Source organism: Podarcis erhardii, assembly GCF_964252035.2.
Source record: "Podarcis erhardii genome assembly, chromosome: 12".
NCBI classification, from domain to species: Eukaryota; Metazoa; Chordata; class Lepidosauria; order Squamata; family Lacertidae; genus Podarcis; species Podarcis erhardii.
The window spans coordinates 29195430-29213736 of record NC_138513.1 but is presented as its reverse complement, the minus strand read 5'-3'; the positions used below and the strand labels follow the sequence as shown (position 1 = coordinate 29213736).

The following is an 18307-nucleotide window of genomic DNA, read 5'->3' as shown; positions in this document are numbered from 1 at the left end:
ATTGCAGGCTGTCAGCCACTGCTGAATATTCAGCTGTTGATAGCTACGTCCTCCTGATGTTGTGATTGCACATAATTATTATATATTCTGTTGCTTTTCCTTTTGGATCATGTGCACACAGTAATATGGGGAAGTTCTTTTATTTTCTTATATTCTGTCCACATTTTCTTTGGTAGGGCTGGGCAATATATCAATATATCGTCCAAAACCGTTTTGAAGTTCACATTGTGATAATTGTTTCATAATGTTTGAGGTGGCAATATAGCGCAAATCACAATATGTGGGCTAAGCAATATCTGGTTTTCAACATCATGATAACTCACCAGCTAAACACTGCAGTGTTATCAGCAGCTAAACCTCACAATATCACCAGCTAAATGGCAATGTTATCACCAGCTAAACATTGCAATCTACCACAATCTCTGAAATAAGGATGGAACTCTACAGAGGTGAACAGGACAATGCCCTAGCAAATGCTACTACTTAGGGGTCTAAACTGATAAATGGCAATATTATCAATCATTACAGACTCAGTTTCATCAGCAGACAAGCCAAAAGGCATCCCAACAGGACTTTTGTTTTTGAGCTTGGCTACCAAATGGTGGTATTCAGGACAATTCAAAGTACGGCAATGAGTCACAGTGAATGCAAATAATCTGAGACTGCCAGCAGACCTGCTAGGAGGCAGAAGCAGCAGTAGCAAAAACAGCTTACCATGACCACGGTACATGTAGGCAGTAGTGGCGAAAACCTGCAAGGTCTCACGGTGGCAGCACAATTAGTGGTGGCCTGCAAATTCTTGCAACGGTGACGGGAAGTGGCAGCAGTAACTGTGGTGGCCTGCAAGGGCTCATAGCAGTGACAGGGAGCGGTGGCGGTGGCAGTGGACTGCGAGTCCTCGTGGCAGAGGCCTGCAGGGACTCATGGCAGTGACAGGAGGTGACCATAGCAGCGGCATCCTGCGAGGCCTCATGGTGACAGAAGCAGTGGGGCTTGTGAGGCCTCGCCATGGAGGCAATAAGTGGTGGCAGCCTGCAAGTCCTCCAGGAGGTAGTAGGATATGGTGGCAGATGTTGTGACAGGCTGCCTCAGTGAGGCCTTGCAGACCATCTCTGCTTCTGCCACTATCTCCTGCCGCCACCGCAAGGCCCTGCAGGCCACTGCTACTGCCACTGTCATGACAAGGCTTTACAGGCCATTGCCGCTTTTGCCACTGTTGCAAGGCTTGCAGGCCACCACTACTGCCACCACCATGACAAGGCCTCGCAGGCTGCGGCTGCTGCCGCCCATTACTGTGGTGTGGCTTTTCAGATTGCTGATTATTATGCCGCTGCTGCCAGGCTGCTGCTGCTTCTGCCCCCCCCCCCCCAGTTATTGTTGAGTCTGCTGCCGCCAGGCTGCTGTTGCTTCTGCTGCCTAGCAGGCTTGCTTTCAGTCTGGCAGTCCCAGATTATTTGTCCTCACTATGACTCATCGCCATACTTTGGATTGTCCTGAATGCCACCGTTTGGTAGCCAAGTCCAAAACCAAAAGTCTCATTTGGATGCATTTTGGCTTGCCTGCTGCTGAAAGTGACCATAAGGTGATTGATAATATCATCATTTCTCAGTTTTAGACCGTTAAGTAGTAGCAGTTGCCAGGACGTTGTCTTGTTCGCCTCTACGTAGTTCTTTCCTCATTTCAGATATCATGATACATTGATACAGTGGTACCTCTGGTTACATACACTTCAGGTTACATACGCTTCAGGTTACAGACTCCGCTAACCCAGAAATAGTACCTCGGGTTAAGAACTTTGCTTCAGGATGAGAACAGAAATCATGCTCCAGCAGCGCGGCAGCAGCAGCAGGAGGCCCCATTAGCTAAAGTGGTGCTTCAGGTTAAGAACAGACCTCCGGAACGAATTAAGTACTTAACCCGAGGTACCACTGTATATCGCTAGGTTTAGCTGGTGATATATTACAATATTGATATCCAGTTATCGCCCAGCCCTAGTCCACAGAGATGAAATGATTCAGAAACTTACACTTGTGTGGTGTTCATGCAAGAAAAATCTACTAGGTGTGTGTAGTGGTATCATGTTTTCAGGATTTAAGATCATCATAATTTTTTATATCCAAGTGAGGCTTATGCTTCCACCTCTGCCCACTTTTCATAGACTGAAATATGTATGTTTTCGTTCAATATTTGCCTCATATACTGGATAAGCAGAGTGTGCTGGGGGAGAGTATTTGTCTACAATATTGTAAAGAGTGTTCATAGAGGAAAAAAATTCTTATGAAACAAGTAGCTTGTAAGGAGCATGACCTATATAAACGACATCAGGCTTATTCTTAGTAGCAGTAGTAACAGCATTAATACTACAAGTTGTTTTTTAAAAGTTTTACGAAGACTCAACCCACTGAGATTAAAAGGTATGACTAACTTAGGTCCATTAATTTCATTGGGTCTATTCAGAGTAGTTGGAGACAACCCTAAGAGTTGTGTGGTTTTGTTTTGTTTTGTTTTTAAATATTCCCAGCACTCAAGCAAGTCTGCAGAATTGCTTTTGGACCCTGAGAATTCCAAATTTGTGGTTCTTTTTCTGCATCATTGTGGAAAGATCTAAGGCCCACCTAACCCCATAAAAAGCAGCAATATATAGAATAGAATGCATTGCTCCTCCTCTTCCTGCATTCATTTTTTTCCATCCTCTTGCAGCCACTCTGCACAGTCCACTTCATCTGAAATTCCCTATGTAAAGATTGCAATGTAAAAACAGTGAGCCTTGTACCTTTATACAGATGTATATAGTGTGAGCACTGTACTGTATATAGCTGTAGTATTCGGGAGAGTATTGTGTCTGGAATCAGGGACATCTTGCCTCTGGAAACCAGTTGCTGGGAAACCAAGCACTTAAAGAGGACTATTGCTCTCATATCCTGCTTGTGAGCTGCCCAGAGGCAATTGCGTGGCCACTGTGGAAAGTGGGATGCAATGCTAGATGGGTTCTTCATCTGAGACAGCATAGTTCTTAACAGTGCGTGCTGTTGCCACTGAACTCTATAAGGAGAAAGAGAGAAGATAAGCGGAAGGGCTCACTTTCGCCCATTTTGTTCAGTGTTGACTGTGCTGATCAGCAGCAGCTGTTTAGGACTTCAAACAGCAGTTTCTCTCAGCCCTGCCTGGATTGGCCATGTGACTCTCTGCCCCAGTAACAAATCAGTGGTCAGCTTAAATTCAGATCTCTTATTGTCTCTTATTATCTCTTACTGAGTTATCCAAGCTGTTTCTATTCTGGGATGTTGCACCTTGCTAGCCAGTAGTCGAGTATTTAGAGTTGGCCTTCCCAGTGAGAAGTCCTAACTATGTCTACTGGCGAACAATAATCTTTTTATACCCTGGACAAATGCCTTTGTTTCATATGTAGTAATATAGTTTAGCATTCCTCTGGTCGTATTCCATAGGCTCAGTATAAATGACAACTGTTACAAAACACATGTCAACCTGACTAGTGAAAATGAAGCAGTTTAATAAGCTATATTCAAAACTTGCATGGAATCTGCTTCCTAATTTTAAACAGCACTCAAAATAGGAGCAAGCCATATCTTGCAGGTCGCAGGTGTGTAAGAATTCACCCCTTCCCATGATTCAACAATCCTTGAATGCTGGGGCCTTTTTCCTTAGCAGCTGGGAATGTTTCCGTACTTGGAGAATGCACGTTTATTTGACTTATCATATATAAAAATACTACAGAATACAAGAGCACCAAATGCACCAAATTGCAGAACAAAACCCTTACTTTTAGTGAGAGAGCACAACCCTGTTTCTGTGTTCATTGTGCACATTCATTCCAGTGTTTCCAGTGTAGCATAGGCTCAAAGGTTTCTAGTACAAAGATTTTCTTGTTTGTAATGTTTTCTGTGAAGTATAAAAGCGTATATTCATTGCCGTCCCACAGCATTTGAAGGATGGCAAAGTTAAAAAACAGCACTCCTTTGCAATATGTTTATTAACAAGTTGAGCAAAGCTTCCGTCCTTATCTCTCTAGCATTCTTCCTCTCCCTTTTCCATCAACTCACACTAATAAAGATGTAAGAGGTGGGGCACCCCAAGGATCTGTATTGGGGGATAGTACTTTTAAACTTATCCATGAATCATCTGGAGTTAGAGTGAGCAGTGAAGTGGACAAGTTTGTGGATTACACCAAATTATTATGGTAGTAAAAGCAAACTTGGATTTCAGACGGCTTCAGAAGGATCTCTCCACACCAGGGAAATGAGCAATATAACTGTTTCCAAGCATCTATTTCTGATGATAATGAGAACTAGAACTACGTGTTATCAGAATACTGGTGACGCGATGCTCCAAATTGTCCGCTTACCCCATACAGCCATGGGCGGCCCATCGCGATGCCTCCCCCATCAGTGCGAAGGCATGTCATGTTTTCCCCATTAGTTTCTCTTCCCTGGTCGCTGCAGTGCCTGCGGGGTTCCTGCCAAACCCAGATTTGTAATTTCTGGTCTTGTGCAGCAACCTGTGGGGCGGACCATGCGGGTGGAGGCTCTGCTCCGCTTGAAATGGTTAAAAGGTGTCCGGCGCTGCTCTTGGCAGCACAGTCAGTCCCAGAGCACCACCCGCCCAGCCCACCCTCTCATCTCTCTCTTTCTTGCAGGCTAACCATTTTTATTTCCAGATATGGTCTTAACGATGGTTGCTGTTTTTGTAGGGCCGGGAAGGAATTTTCCTTCCTCATAGCAATTGTCACAACTTTGGCAGTTTAGGTCTTGGGACAGAATCCTTTAGCCTAACATCTATAGAAAAGACTTACCCGTTTCCTTCGGCAGCAGTAACAGGATACTTCATTCGAGGAGTCATGAGGGGAGTCTCTGTTCACAAGCGCACAATGGGTGGGCCATAGAGCCCCCCATAGCAATTTGGAGAGGGATCAACTGCATAAACACGTGTTTTGCGTTGGTCCCATCTTCCCCCCAAATGACCCTGTCATGCCTCAGACCCCCAGCAAGGGGCTGAAAGGGATACATGCCCAGTGCCTATGCCAAGGTTTACCTACATCTGAATTCAATAAAGTTGTGGCCATTTTAATCCCAAATATGTTGTCATGTCTACTCATTTACCTGAGGCCTGGCTCCTGGGGGACGGGGAACTGTCAGGGTACGCAACTCCTCATGACCTCCCCCAGTACCTTCATATAGATGTTAGAGCAAGTTGTGAGGAACCTTTTCTGGACTTGTCTGTTTTTAAATTAGCAATGACCAACAGAAAACATTTTTTTCCAGATTGTTCTGTGGGTCTGGGAAACAAATCATGGCTACAGACAGTTCGTTCAAAGTTTTTTTTAGCAACCTAGTTGGCAGTGTGTGAAGTTGGCCAGTGCTTGCATTGTGATGTGAACACTTGACAGTCCACCAGGGTCTCAAAGCATAGATAGTTTTTGGTGAATTACATAGCCTGATCCCAAGCAATTTGAGATTTATAGATTAAAACTGGCAGATTGAATTCCTGGGGACAAATTGGAAGCAGTGCAGGTTTTTGAATCGTGGTGCAATATGATCCAGTCAGCTAGTTCCAATCGAATATCTAGCCACCATATTCTGAACTAATTGAAGTTTTTGAGTAGTTTTCAAAACCCCACTTACAATGTTTTGTAGTAATCTAAAAGTCTTGTAGATGCAGAAGCTGCTCTTCAGGAGAGACTTAGTGAGTATATTTTATAATACAAATTGTACAGAACAGAAATTCTGAGGGAAGGCCATAGAATATTATTGATGCTTGTGTTCAAAAGCCTGTGAAATGAGCATGTGTATTGTGCATAAATAAAATATCAGGGAACATTAAAACGTGAGGTGATAGTGGAGTGAAATGGCTATCTTTTAAGTAAAACACCGCCACCAATATTTAGTAATGATTCATTTAAACTAATCACACAAGCAACAAATCTAAGTAAACATGGAACAGTTTGGTCACGCAACTGAGGTCACACCTCTTTAAGGATGAAAATGTAACTTGATCAGCATCAAATAAAAGAGCTCTTTCATGAAGGTGTAGCATTAATCTATTGCATGGAGCAGATGGCTGGAAGGAACAATGAAGGCTACACAATGGGTCTTTGCACAGTAATACTGTGTTTTTGCTGTCTGAAATTGTAGCTTTGGCAGTTGCTGTGAATAGCCCTAGGCTACTAAAATACAAATAATGTTTATCCTGCTTGCATTGTATCTGTGTATCATCTTTAAACAGAACAAGCAAATACTTTTATTATTGCTTTTATTGCAGTGTCACTATGAGGCTGTAACATCAGCTTGCAGTTTGAAGTTGTCATGGTTTTCTTGTGTGAAAGGAAATCTCTCCTTGCATTTCCTTGGCTTTGTCATTAATAATAGTGGAAGATGTATTTTTAATTATGTATTAGCATGCACTGATATGGTATATTTGCATCTGTATGCTATATTGTTTCATGTCCTTGATAATAATTACGCATGTAGTACTTTCATTGATGTTAATAAGTCTTAAAAGCAGTTTAAGTAAGAATAATTAGGACATTTAGAGAATAGAAGCGTAAGTTAAATGCAGAATATAGTTTAGTGTTTGGTTAGACCAGATCGGGACCACTGTTTTTTGTAAAACATTAAAGAGCAAGAAAAGGAAGCTTTAGCTGCCATTTAAGAGTGATATCATTTTTTTGAAAAAAAAAAATACAGGCAGCCCCACCCTACTTTCTACAGAGGTCATCCATTAGGGCAACCAAGGCCGACACAGTTCCATTAAGCAGCTTCACTGCTGTATTCTGTGTTAGCTGTAACTTCTATGTCATCTTCAAAGACAGCCCCACATGGAACGCATTGCAGTGACCAATAGGTTAATCGAGCACAGACTACTGTGGCCAAGGTACCTCTTTTCAGGAACAGCTGTAGCTTGTGTGTCACTCATAGTTGGCCAACAGAACTTTGGAGTCACTTGGGCCTCCAGATGGATTTGGAGTAATCCCAGAATACACACCTCCTGCTTTAAAGAGAGTACCATTCCATCTCCGCCAGGTAATTTGCCCAAGTCCCAGACATGAGAACTGCCAACCACAGAACTTCCATCTTGTTGGATTCAGTCTCAGTTATTGTCCCTCATCTAATCTGTTACAGTGTCCAGACAGCAATTCAGCGCCTTCATAGACTGACTCATATGGCATATTGATGGCACCGAGCGCTAATGCATCTGACCTCGCCCAGTCACTTCATATAAGCCAGTGTTTGGGAACCATTTTCTGTTTGATACCTGACTTCTTGTGTGGAACCTTCCACCGGCCACATCCATGTAGTGGGTGGGACTAAAGGAACAAAAGGAAACTGCACAGTAATACCACAATTCCATGCATGTGTGCTCAGAAGTAAACCCTGCTGAGTTTGCTCCCAGGTTTGCAGCCTAATTCTCTTTCTATTTTATAAGCTCCAAGCTTCCAAAGGCTCCTTACTTATCGCACTATTTTTGGCCTGTATGAATTGTTTATGGCTTCTGTTGGAAGTAAAGCAAGCCAATACTGGCACAGAAATGCAAGATTTCTTTCTAGCACATTACTAGCATCTTTATTTTTGTACCAAAAAAGGGATGTGGACGCCAGCCGCCAGCCAAAATTAATTCGGAAGCTTAGATTGCAAGGCTTCCTGGCCAACGTGTCCCAATCTTAAGTCAATGAACTTGGAGAAGTATTCAATAGTAATCAGAGAAAAACATAATGAAGCAATCTCTGTCATTTACTCTCAATGGAATGTGCTCAATACAGCTAGGACAAAAAGAAAATGTTGCTTGTTTTGATGGGTGGTGGGAAGAGGGGGGTGCCAGTATAGTGATGATTTGCTGTGTTTCAGTCTTGAAAGCAGAGATGGGCAGTGGTCTGCAAGGCTCTTTATATGACTGAGAACCCCGCATTTCATTCTTAAGTTATCCTTTGAAAACGTGAGTGGGAAAAAAAGTAATTAATCGGCAGTGCAGTCTTATAGCTGTCTATTCAGAAGTGAGCTCCGTGGACTAAATGTGGAGATCAGAGCCTAAAGATCAGAGCCTTTATATCCAAATATAATGAGTTGAATTCTACACTTGTATATTATAAGTTTAAATATAGTAATAATGGCCAATTACGAGTATTATACAGTTAAGGGTTAACTTTGTCTTATAAAGTGGATACATATTCTATGTTTATGCCTGGCCTTTTTTGTTGTTATTGTTGAGTCGGGGGATACACATTTATATGTGTTTTATTTATTATTTATTTATTGTTTTATTTAGCTGTCAATTTTACTTTAACTAGCTGTATGCTTTATTTGTGCATCTAATTTCTTCAAACTGTGACTGTAACAATAGTAGAGGCAAAATTATTATTAATAATAATAATAATAATAAACCCATTCAGCTGTGTTCATGTAAATCAGGAGTGGGAAACTTGTGGCCCTCCAAATGTTGCTGGAGTTCAACTCCCATCATCCCTGACCATTGGAACTGATGGGAGTTGTCATTCAGTAACATCTGAAGGGTACTGGGTTAGGCTTTGTTGTTGTTTAGTTGTTTAGTCATGTCCGACTCTTCGTGACCCCATGGACCAGAGCACGCCAGGCACTCCTGTCTTCCACTGCCTCCCGCAGTTTGGTCTGTCGCCCCCTTCTCCTTGTGCCCTCTATCTTTCCCAACATCAGGGTCTTTTCCAGGGAGTCTTCTCATGAGGTGGCCAAAGTATTGGAGCCTCAGCTTCACAATCTGTCCTTCTAGTGAGCACTCAGGGCTGATTTCCTTACGAATGGAGAGGTTTGATCTTCTTGCAGTCCATGGGACTCTCAAGAGTCTCCTCCAGCACCATAATTCAAAAGCATCAATTCTTCGGCGATCTGCCTTCTTTATGGTCCAGCTCTCACTTCCATACATCACTACTGGGAAAACCATGGCTTTAACTATACGGACCTTTGTTGGCAAGGTAATGTCTCTGCTTTTTAAGATGCTGTCTAGGTTTGCCATCGCCTTTCTCCCAAGGAGCAGGCGTCTTTTAATTTCGTGACTGCTGTCACCATTTGCAGTGATCATGGAGCCGAAGAAAGTAAAATCTCTCACTGCCTCCATTTCTTCCCCTTCTATTTGCAAGGAGGTGATGGGCCCAGCGGCCATGATCTTCATTTTTTTGATGTTGAGCTTCAGACCATATTTTGCACTCTCCTCTTTCACCCTCATTAAAAGGTTCTTTAATTCCTCCTCACTTTCTGCCATCAAGGTTATGTCATCTGCATATCTGAGGTTGTTGATATTTCTTCCGGCGATCTTAATTCTGGCTTGGGATTCATCCAGCCCGGCCTTTCGCATGATGAATTCTGCATATAAGTTAAAGAAACTGCGAGACAATATACAGCCTTGCCGTACTCCTTTCCCAATTTTGAACCAATCAATTGTTCCATATCCAGTTCTAACTGTAGCTTCTTGTCCCACATAGAGATTTCTCAGGAGACAGATGAGGTGATCAGGCACTCCCATTTCTATAAGAACTTGCCGTAGTTTGCGTCTAGATAATGGTAATAATACAGGTTATCCCAGCTATGAGATAGCTATGGAAATAGGTGCAGACCAAACTTCCCTGGAAGAAGTTATTTTTCTACATATGATTGGAAATCATCCAAGCTTTGATTTCTGAGCATAAATAGGAACAAAAGAATGAGCTGGAGCACAGTGAGTCACTACTTGCCTGTCAAATGAAATAGTTGCCACCTCTTGAATTATTAGCAAGGAAATATAAAATGCAGACTTTTATTCTTCATCCCTAGGCAGTTGGAGCCTGGACAGCTTCTAGTGATTATTCCTAGTCCATAAATAAAAAGACATAAATGATGGTGCAAATATATTGGAACAGCAGTATATTTTTTCCATCTAGTATGGATGCATGCCACTTAAAATAAAGGGATGTTTAATCAAACTTTTTTTTCATGTTCAGGTAACTTCAAGTTAGCAACCATGTTTAATAGTTGCAGTGATTGGTACATAACTCTGGCAAAAGATATTAACTCTCTTTTCAGGCTTCAAAGTAAGGTCAAGCATACTGAATGCTGACTACTTAAATATTTCCCAAAATGGGAATATTAATTTACCGAGTGTAGGATAAATTAACTAATTTGGGTACCCTAATGCCTAAAATAAATAGATGACTTGCTCTTTTGGTGCAGAGAAACTTCTATGCATCCATTGTTGGAGGATACAGCTGTGCGGCAATTACTTTAATGCATTATCAGCATGTTACAGGTTGGGAGAAAAAGGTCCATGAACACAGAAAACCAATGTAATTTTCATTTTCTCTCTCTCATATTGTGTCCTTATGTTGGTGTAACATTTTTCATGTTAAAGCCTAGTTTTCGCTTTACAGCTTTCTTCAAATAGAAAAGCTATACCCACATAAACTGCAAAGCTGCGCATGTCCACAGTTGGGCATATGAATTATTGTTATTCAAAACAAAAATTGAGTATAACTATATGATTCCACATGGGACGCGGGTGGCGCTGTGGGTAAAACCTCAGTGCCTAGGACTTGCCGATCGTATGGTCGGCGGTTCGAATCCCCGCGGCGGGGTGAGCTCCCGTCATTCGGTCCCAGCTCCTGTCCACCTAGCAGTTAGAAAGCACCCCTAAGTGCAAGTAGATAAATAGGTACCGCTTTATAGCGGGAAGGTAACGGCGTTTCCATGCGCTGCGCTGGTGCTGACTCGCCAGAGCAGCTTCGTCACGCTGGCCACGTGACCCGGAAGTGTCTTCGGACAGCGCTGGCTCCTGGCCTCTTAAGCGAGATGAGCACGCAACCCCAGAGTCAGTCACGACTGGCCCGTATGGGCAGGGGTACCTTTACCTTTACCTTTATATGATTCCACAGAGGCTCAGTGCAGAAATACAAAAGACCCACCCTCTTGGAAGGGAATTTCACTATCCCTCTTTAACTGCGGTGTTAAGCATGAATGAAAAGCAGAATTCCCACTTAGGTAGGATTTGAAACCAGGGTGAAGTGCTAAAATTTGTTTCAATTCTTGGTTAAATGATACCCTGGTTTGGCTTAATGTTCATGCTAATGTAATTGCTAATCACAGATGGAAAAGGGGAAGTTCACTTCTGAGAGAAACATTAATCAGGAGGAAGTAGACATCCTTTAGCCCATTTACAATCTCTTAACTGTGGTCAAGAGCATGGGGGCATTGAATGTTTGGTCATGCAATTGTAACTGGTATTAAAAGCATGTTTCCGGCAAAAGAGGTCCAGCTGCTGTTTCAATTCACTACTGTAATAACAGGCTGCTAAAGTACATATATTCCAGTGCTTCGGTGTCTTTGTTGCTGGTCCTTTTTTAAAAATAACACCGCCTCCTTATTAAAACCTGATGGGCAATGTATTTGCACTACTGAAAGATTTGGAACATTGCACAGATTTTTCAGAAGTCATGTCTAGAGAACCCCCAGCCTGGCAATTTTCTGCCCTGAGGCATGACTGTTAATTTATCTCATTTTATGAATTTTAGTTTAAGGAAGTGATAAACAACCTTGAGCCAGAGAGCAATGGATATCTAACATGTTTTTTAAAATGTTTGCTGAAGCCCTGGTTGATTCCCCTCCCCCCATGTTAAAATAGCAAAAATACATCTTCTTAACTGAAGCAGGACTGTCTTTTCAGTCTTTTCAGATGTACAGTGGTACCTCAGGTTACATACGCTTCAGGTTACAGACTCCGCTAACCCAGAAATAGTGCTTCAGGTTAAGAACTTTGCTTCAGGATGAGAACAGAAATCGTGCTGCAGCAGTGCGGCGGCAGCAGGAGGCCCCATTAGCTAAAGTGGTGCTTCAGGTTAAGAACAGTTTCAGGTTAAGTACGGACCTCCGGAACGAATTAAGTACTTAACCTGAGGTACCACTGTTTTCTGTATGTGTTTCACAAGGCATCTTTTCTATTACTTAAAAGGAAAAGGGCTTTTTTAAAATAAAGACAAATCTTTATCAAAAACTCTTATCCATGATCACCTGAAACTTACAGACTTTAAAACAGAGATTTGTAAGTTGTGTTAGGTCTCTTGGTTCTAGCTTAGGTATGGGGAACCTTTGGCCCTCTAGTTATTGCTGAACTACAACTGTCATGCTTGTTGCAGCTGATGGGAGTTATAGTTCAGCATCTGTTCTAACTCCTCCATCCTAAACAGTAATTTAAGGACTGCTATTATTTCAGGCCAACATTCAGTTTTATATCACACTTATAACTCACATTTTTTGAATACTTGTGATTCAGCATGTTAGTATTACAAGTTAATACCCCACACCCCACCCCAGGTTATGGCTTTGTGTAGATTTATTTAAAATTATACGTCTGTGTTCCCTACATATTGAAATGTTAAAACCCAGTGTGGAATTGATTTGGGTTCAGAGTGCTGCAGAGTTTTCAAAGGAAGCTGATTAGCATGAGCTATTGTTATGCAGAATATAATGATGATATTATAAAACTCTCGTCTGTCACCGACCCAGGTGGTCTTACGATATGGCTGCACAGAAATGGCTGTGTAACGGTGGAAGTTGCAATTTGTAATTAAAATCGTTTTAACAAAAACAGAAGCAAGTAAAAGAACAAAAAGACCTGAACAGAGCTGAGAAATATCTAGGAACAGAAATGAAATTGCTTCAAGCAGGCATTCCCAAACTTGGGTCTCCAGCTATTGTTGGACTACAATTCCCATCATCCTTAGCAAATAGGACCAGTGGTCAGGGATGGTGGGAATTGTAGTACAAAACCAGCTGAAGACCCAAGTTTGGGAAACCCTAGCTAAAAGTACAGTATCAGTAATAAACCTTGGAGTATTGATGCTTTATTTGTGGAATGCCAACAACTGTTCCAAGACCTGTCATCTTAGTTCTTAATACTAGTCTGTTGACCGTGAAAGTATAGTTGGCATAATGGGATTTGTGTTTAGATACCAGATTACCTTGTCCTTATTTTTTCCAATTCCTAATATTCCCTTATCTGTGCCTCGGTTGATAACAATGCATCATGGCCAGGTATTCCTTTTCTCCAATGTGTGTGGTTTTTTTGCAATCCAAAATCTCATCATCTCTCCCCTCTTCCCGCTGCTTGAATTGATTCCTGGCCCAGATTCTCTTAGGAGCCCTGGGGCAACAGACCAAGTGTCCTTCTAGTCCAGAGTCCTGTTCCCACAGTGACTAGCAGGTTCTATTTAGCTACCGGAGGCACAAGATTAAATAGCTTTACAATGTCATAAGACAGTGGATATTAGCCATTGCCACGTCTTGTAACAGCAACTTCACAAGTTAAATAAATATGTCCTTTTCTGTCATAAATCTCCTGAAAGTCAGCTTCAATTGGTGACTGGGAGTTATTTTATTGAAGAGAGAAGAGGGAGGAATCTTCCATCCAGTGTACACTGAATAGTGTTAAAAACCTCTGTAATGTTTCCCCGCAGATATATTTTATTATAGTTAAATTCCTTTAAATGCATTAGCGTAGGGAAGATGTTAGATCATTGTGGTTGACCTTTTCTGCACCTTTTTTCAGCCCTACAATCTTTCTTCTCAGAGATGAGACGACCAGAACATGCTGTATTCTGACAGGAAAGAGGGCCAAGGAGCAGGGAAACGAGCTCATGACATCATAGCCACTATAGACATGTGGGATTAGTGTTCCTTTCCACCTCGTTTTCTCAGATGGGTTTCTCTTCTCTTCAAAAGGTGGTAGGCGGGCAAAGGGAAGTAGATTGATGGGTTTGACATAGAAAGCAGATTAGACTAGTCTGCACAGCCCGTCAATGCTGCCATCAACACCCAGCATCTGTAGGCGGCTGACAAGAACCCATCAGGGTCCACCTCAGATGCTTGCTGTAGATTCCCCCTTTAAAATTTCAGACCTTGGTGCTCCAACTGGGTCTAGCTGCCATTTTAATTTCCCATAAGGCCCATATTGGGAGAATGGTGGGGAATGGTGGCTAAATTTAGCTACCTAGCACAAGTTTGAGTACAGCCAGTGCTCATCATGGCCAGGTAAACCCATTGTCAGAGGGCACTTTTCCCAGGAGTTGGCCCTGCCAGCTACTCTTAGCATTGAATAGAAAATGTGGTTATGTGTTGCTCCGATGTCAATGTTTCCCATTTGTTTCACCTTTCAATCAGTAGAGGATGAGCTCATGCCAGAAGGAAAGAGAGCAGCAAGGCTTGCGCCTGAACACGTCTGTGGTACACACCCCAATGGTGGTGGAAGTTCAGAGGTGCCATGGCTGTGTTGTGCTCCTTCAGTATGCACTGAAGGAAGTTTAGTAAAGGCCCCGGTTTCAGGGAGAGAGAGCGAGAGAGACACTTGTGATAAATTATATGCAGTCTACAGTGCCAAATAGGGTCACAGGAGAAGTGAGCATAAAATGACAGTCTTCAAACTTCTGCATACTAAGCCCCGCTTTTATGTGTAGTCTGTCATCTGGTCACTGTTTTGCCATGCTATTCCCCTCCTACATTAAACTTTAATTCTGTCACAATCCATCATACGGGATAAAAGCTGCAAGTGAGATGCAAGTTCCTCTTGCAGAAAAACCTGCTTGAAACCCGCCAATGATAAAATAAATCTCAACGCAGTTTCCCAGGGCACTCCCAGGACACAAAATAACATCTTGTTTTTCATCTCAAACCACACATGTGCGCACGCACACAGACAACATTTATAAAATAAAAATTGGTTACTACTTACTTATTTATAGGTCATCCTAAAATGTATTTGTGTCAGGTTCAATGCAGACAAAAACAAATTTGTCATACCTCATACAATTAACATGAAATTAATTGCTGCAAGATGAGTACTAGCTTAGATGGCTTTACTGAAGAGTTTAACAAATTAATGGAATATGATTTTTTATCATTCATGTATTAAAATTATATCTTTTCCTTCCCACCCAAAGTAGCCAGGACAGCATGATAGGACTATCAGTGGCTATTAGCCCTGGTCATTTCTTTCTTTTATAAGAAGTTTTGTCAATTTTCAATGTATAAACACAATTACATAGAGTTTCCCTCCCATCCCAACTCCCCCCCCCCTTTCCTCCAGGACAGATCAGTCTATTAAGTTTTGCCAAATCCAGTTTGTGATTCCAGTGGTTGCCATTTTTCAGGATTATCAATTGAATATTTTATAAGAGCATGCCAAATTTTAATAAGGCCAGTGGAATTATCAATGGAATGTTTTATAAAAGAATGTCAAATTTTAATAAAGTCATCTGTCTCTTGTATTGTTCAATCCAATGAGATATAAGCAGAGGTTCCATTCCTTTCTGTGCTACTAGTATGCATGCCGCCACCAGAAGAAAAGTGGTTAATTATTTGTAACAGACATCCAGTTGCTCTTCTCTGAAAATGGTTAATAGCCCCAAACTTGGGGTACATTCTACATGTTGACCCCGTGATATGGCTTATGTCCATAAATACACTCTGCTAGAAGGGCTGTACATGGTCACATGCCCACCACATGTGGAATGTTGTACCTATCCTGTTGCAGCCTCTCCAGCACTGGGGTGGGAGTGTTTTGCTGATGTAGCTATATCCTAATGGTGTCAGATGCCATCGATGTAGTAATTTAAATGTGTTCTCTCATATGCGAGTTGACACTGATTTAAAAGGTTTTTTAGCCCACAAATTATTCCAGTGCACCTCCTCAGTTTATATATCTAGGTTAGATTCCCATTGTCATTTTATAGAATTATGTTGTCCAATTGTTAACTCATTAATTATTTTGTGAAGTGTAGATAGTAGCTTTTTTAATGTTTGTTTGTGTCTAAAATTAAAATTTTTAATGATGCTAGGAGTTTCATAGAATGCGCTTTAATTATCATTTCTTTAAGAGGCTTCTGATCCAAAGGCTTTAGACTCTGGGTGTTGTCACAATACCTTGGAAACGAAAGATACCAACAGAATAGTGAAAATGGATCTGGACCTGGGTGATATACAGATTGCAGCTCATTCAAGGAAAAAAATAATGTGTAATATTGGACAAATCATGTTATGGCCTCTGTTTTCTTCCAGCTGGAAACTGTAAAATATAATTATGATCCCTTGTCATGGGGGAGTGCTCTCATTTGTGAGGATAAATGAAGAATTATTATATTATACAATACAGTACTATATTGAGTTAGAATAATTCCCCAGGCAGCTGATCTAGGTTGGATTTGGGAAATTGTGATGTTTTACTATGCACTTTGCTTCCATTGTTTCTTCTGTTTTTGGAAGATGGCTAAAACCACCTTGAACCCACCTTTTTGTATAAATATACTAGTAGTTATATGTTAATGCAACTCATCCAGAGCTTCTGCCAGTGGAAGCATTGCCCCATCAACCTCAGTCAGTTCTCTGCCCAGCCCCTGTCTGCCTGGATTGTGCTATAAAATACAGTAGTACCTCGGTTTTTGAACGTCTCTGTTGACGAACATTTCAGTTTTTGAACACCTTAAACCCAGAAGGAAATTCTTTGGTTTTTGAACATGCCTTGGAAGTCATACATGCCACGCGGCTTCTGCTGAGTGTAAGATCCTGAGGCCTAGCTGTCGGCTATTGAGTTTTCGGTTTTCAAACATTTCAGAACTCGAACGGTTTTCTGGAATGGATTAAGTTCGAAAACTGAGGCACCGCGAATGTATGTGTGAGATAGAACAAAGAGGGGCAGTTTAAAAGTCGTGAGATGAAGTGTTAGTCCCTTTTAGAAAAAAAGTAGAACAAGAAGATCTGCTGCATGGCAGAATATATTTAAAATTCAGATGAAGACTATAGATGGAATCCTGTTTATATTTAATCAAACCAAGTTGCACTCTTAGAGCTGTTTCTGCAGAGCTTTGCTCACAGCTGAATGAATCATTTGCAATGTGTAATTTGTGGTGAATTTAGTTTCCTTTGTGGAAACATCCGTCAGCAGAAAATTTACAGATGTGGTTGAAAAGCACTTAAAATATTTTACATGGCATTCTATTTCCACTGTAACATCATGTTACACTGGTTATTCCATGTTGCTGCTCTAAAATAAAGCTTGGTAACTGTTGGCTGTTTCCTTAAATGCCCATTGTATGCAATTATTAATACAGAACCTAGGCTTGGTATCTTAGAATGATGGGGCTGGAAAGGTCTCGGATTCCTTCAAATTCATTCTGCATGTTGTGGCAAGATCAGGCCCCCTTCAGGTTATATTGTAGAACACAGTGTTCCAGATAATGAAAATGAGTTAGATAAGCTACACATCCACAGCGAAATCATTGCTGCCTCAACTCCAGTTATGGTAATCAACTTTGGCTGTGAAACAAATTGCATTGTCAGAATCTCTTTTTTAGAAGAAAACTTCTTATGGACTCCAGCCAACATCCTTAATCGTTCACACAGTCATGTTCCAGAGAAAGGGGCAAACCCCAAGATCTTAAGGTTCAGGCATTCTTTTTCAGTTTGAAATTATTAGGCTGATTGTAAAAGAGGGTTCTGATGACAGATTAGTATGCCAGTTTGTGGGTGGCTATATAAAGTTTGTGTTAATGTGTTTTCTTCTGAATTTTCCCTCATTTTCACTATAATTATCTGTAGTGTCTTTAAAATTCAGTTTGTTCATATGTTACTGTGACACCTGTAAGCACATAATGTGCTTTCATGGACCTGCTCTTGCCACACACACTCAGCTTAAATTTGGTTTGAAAGAAGCCTGCCATCCAATAAAATGTGTTGTGTCCCCCCCCAACTAATCACTGCAGAGGGAGGGAGAGACAGCTGGGGAGGTATGCTTCTAGGGCCCCCAATTGTTTTTGTGGTTTGTAAAATTGTTATTGATATTATTAAGTTAAATTTGTATACCACCCTGAAGATCACAGGGTGGTTCACACGATAAAAATACAAATTAAAAACATAAAATACATAATAAAAGAGCAGCAAAATAAAAGGAACCAATAGTAAAAGGAACCTCCCACAGACTATAGAATGTTAATCAGCCAAACGCCTGTTTAAGAGAGATGATTTGGCCTGGCTTCTAAAGATATGTAATGAATATCTTTTCAAAATACAGTGTTACCTCGGAAGTTGAACAGAATCCATTCCGGAAGTCTATTCGACTTCCAAAACTTTCGGAAACCAAGGCATGGCTTCCGATTGGCTGCAGAAGCCGCGGAACACACACTTCTGGGTTTGCAGCATTCGGGAGCCAAAACATTCACCTCGCAAGGCATTTGGGATCCAAGGTACGACTGTACTATGAAGACGATGAAGGCCCCAGGCGAGTTTCCTTGGGGAGAGCATTCCACAAATAG

The 18307-nt window shown here is 41.4% G+C and overlaps 1 protein-coding gene and 1 long non-coding RNA gene across 2 annotated transcripts in view; both read left to right on the top strand.

Annotated features, from left to right (window-relative positions):
• Positions 1-18307, top strand: part of RAPGEF5 (Rap guanine nucleotide exchange factor 5) — a 130798-nt gene that overhangs the window by 82004 nt on the left and 30487 nt on the right. The gene's annotated exons all lie outside the window — the stretch shown is intronic.
• On the top strand, positions 1365-16320 carry LOC309325828. Its single transcript, XR_014150050.1, has 3 exons — positions 1365-1582; positions 10188-10300; positions 13555-16320. It is a non-coding gene; the product is annotated as an uncharacterized lncRNA (long non-coding RNA).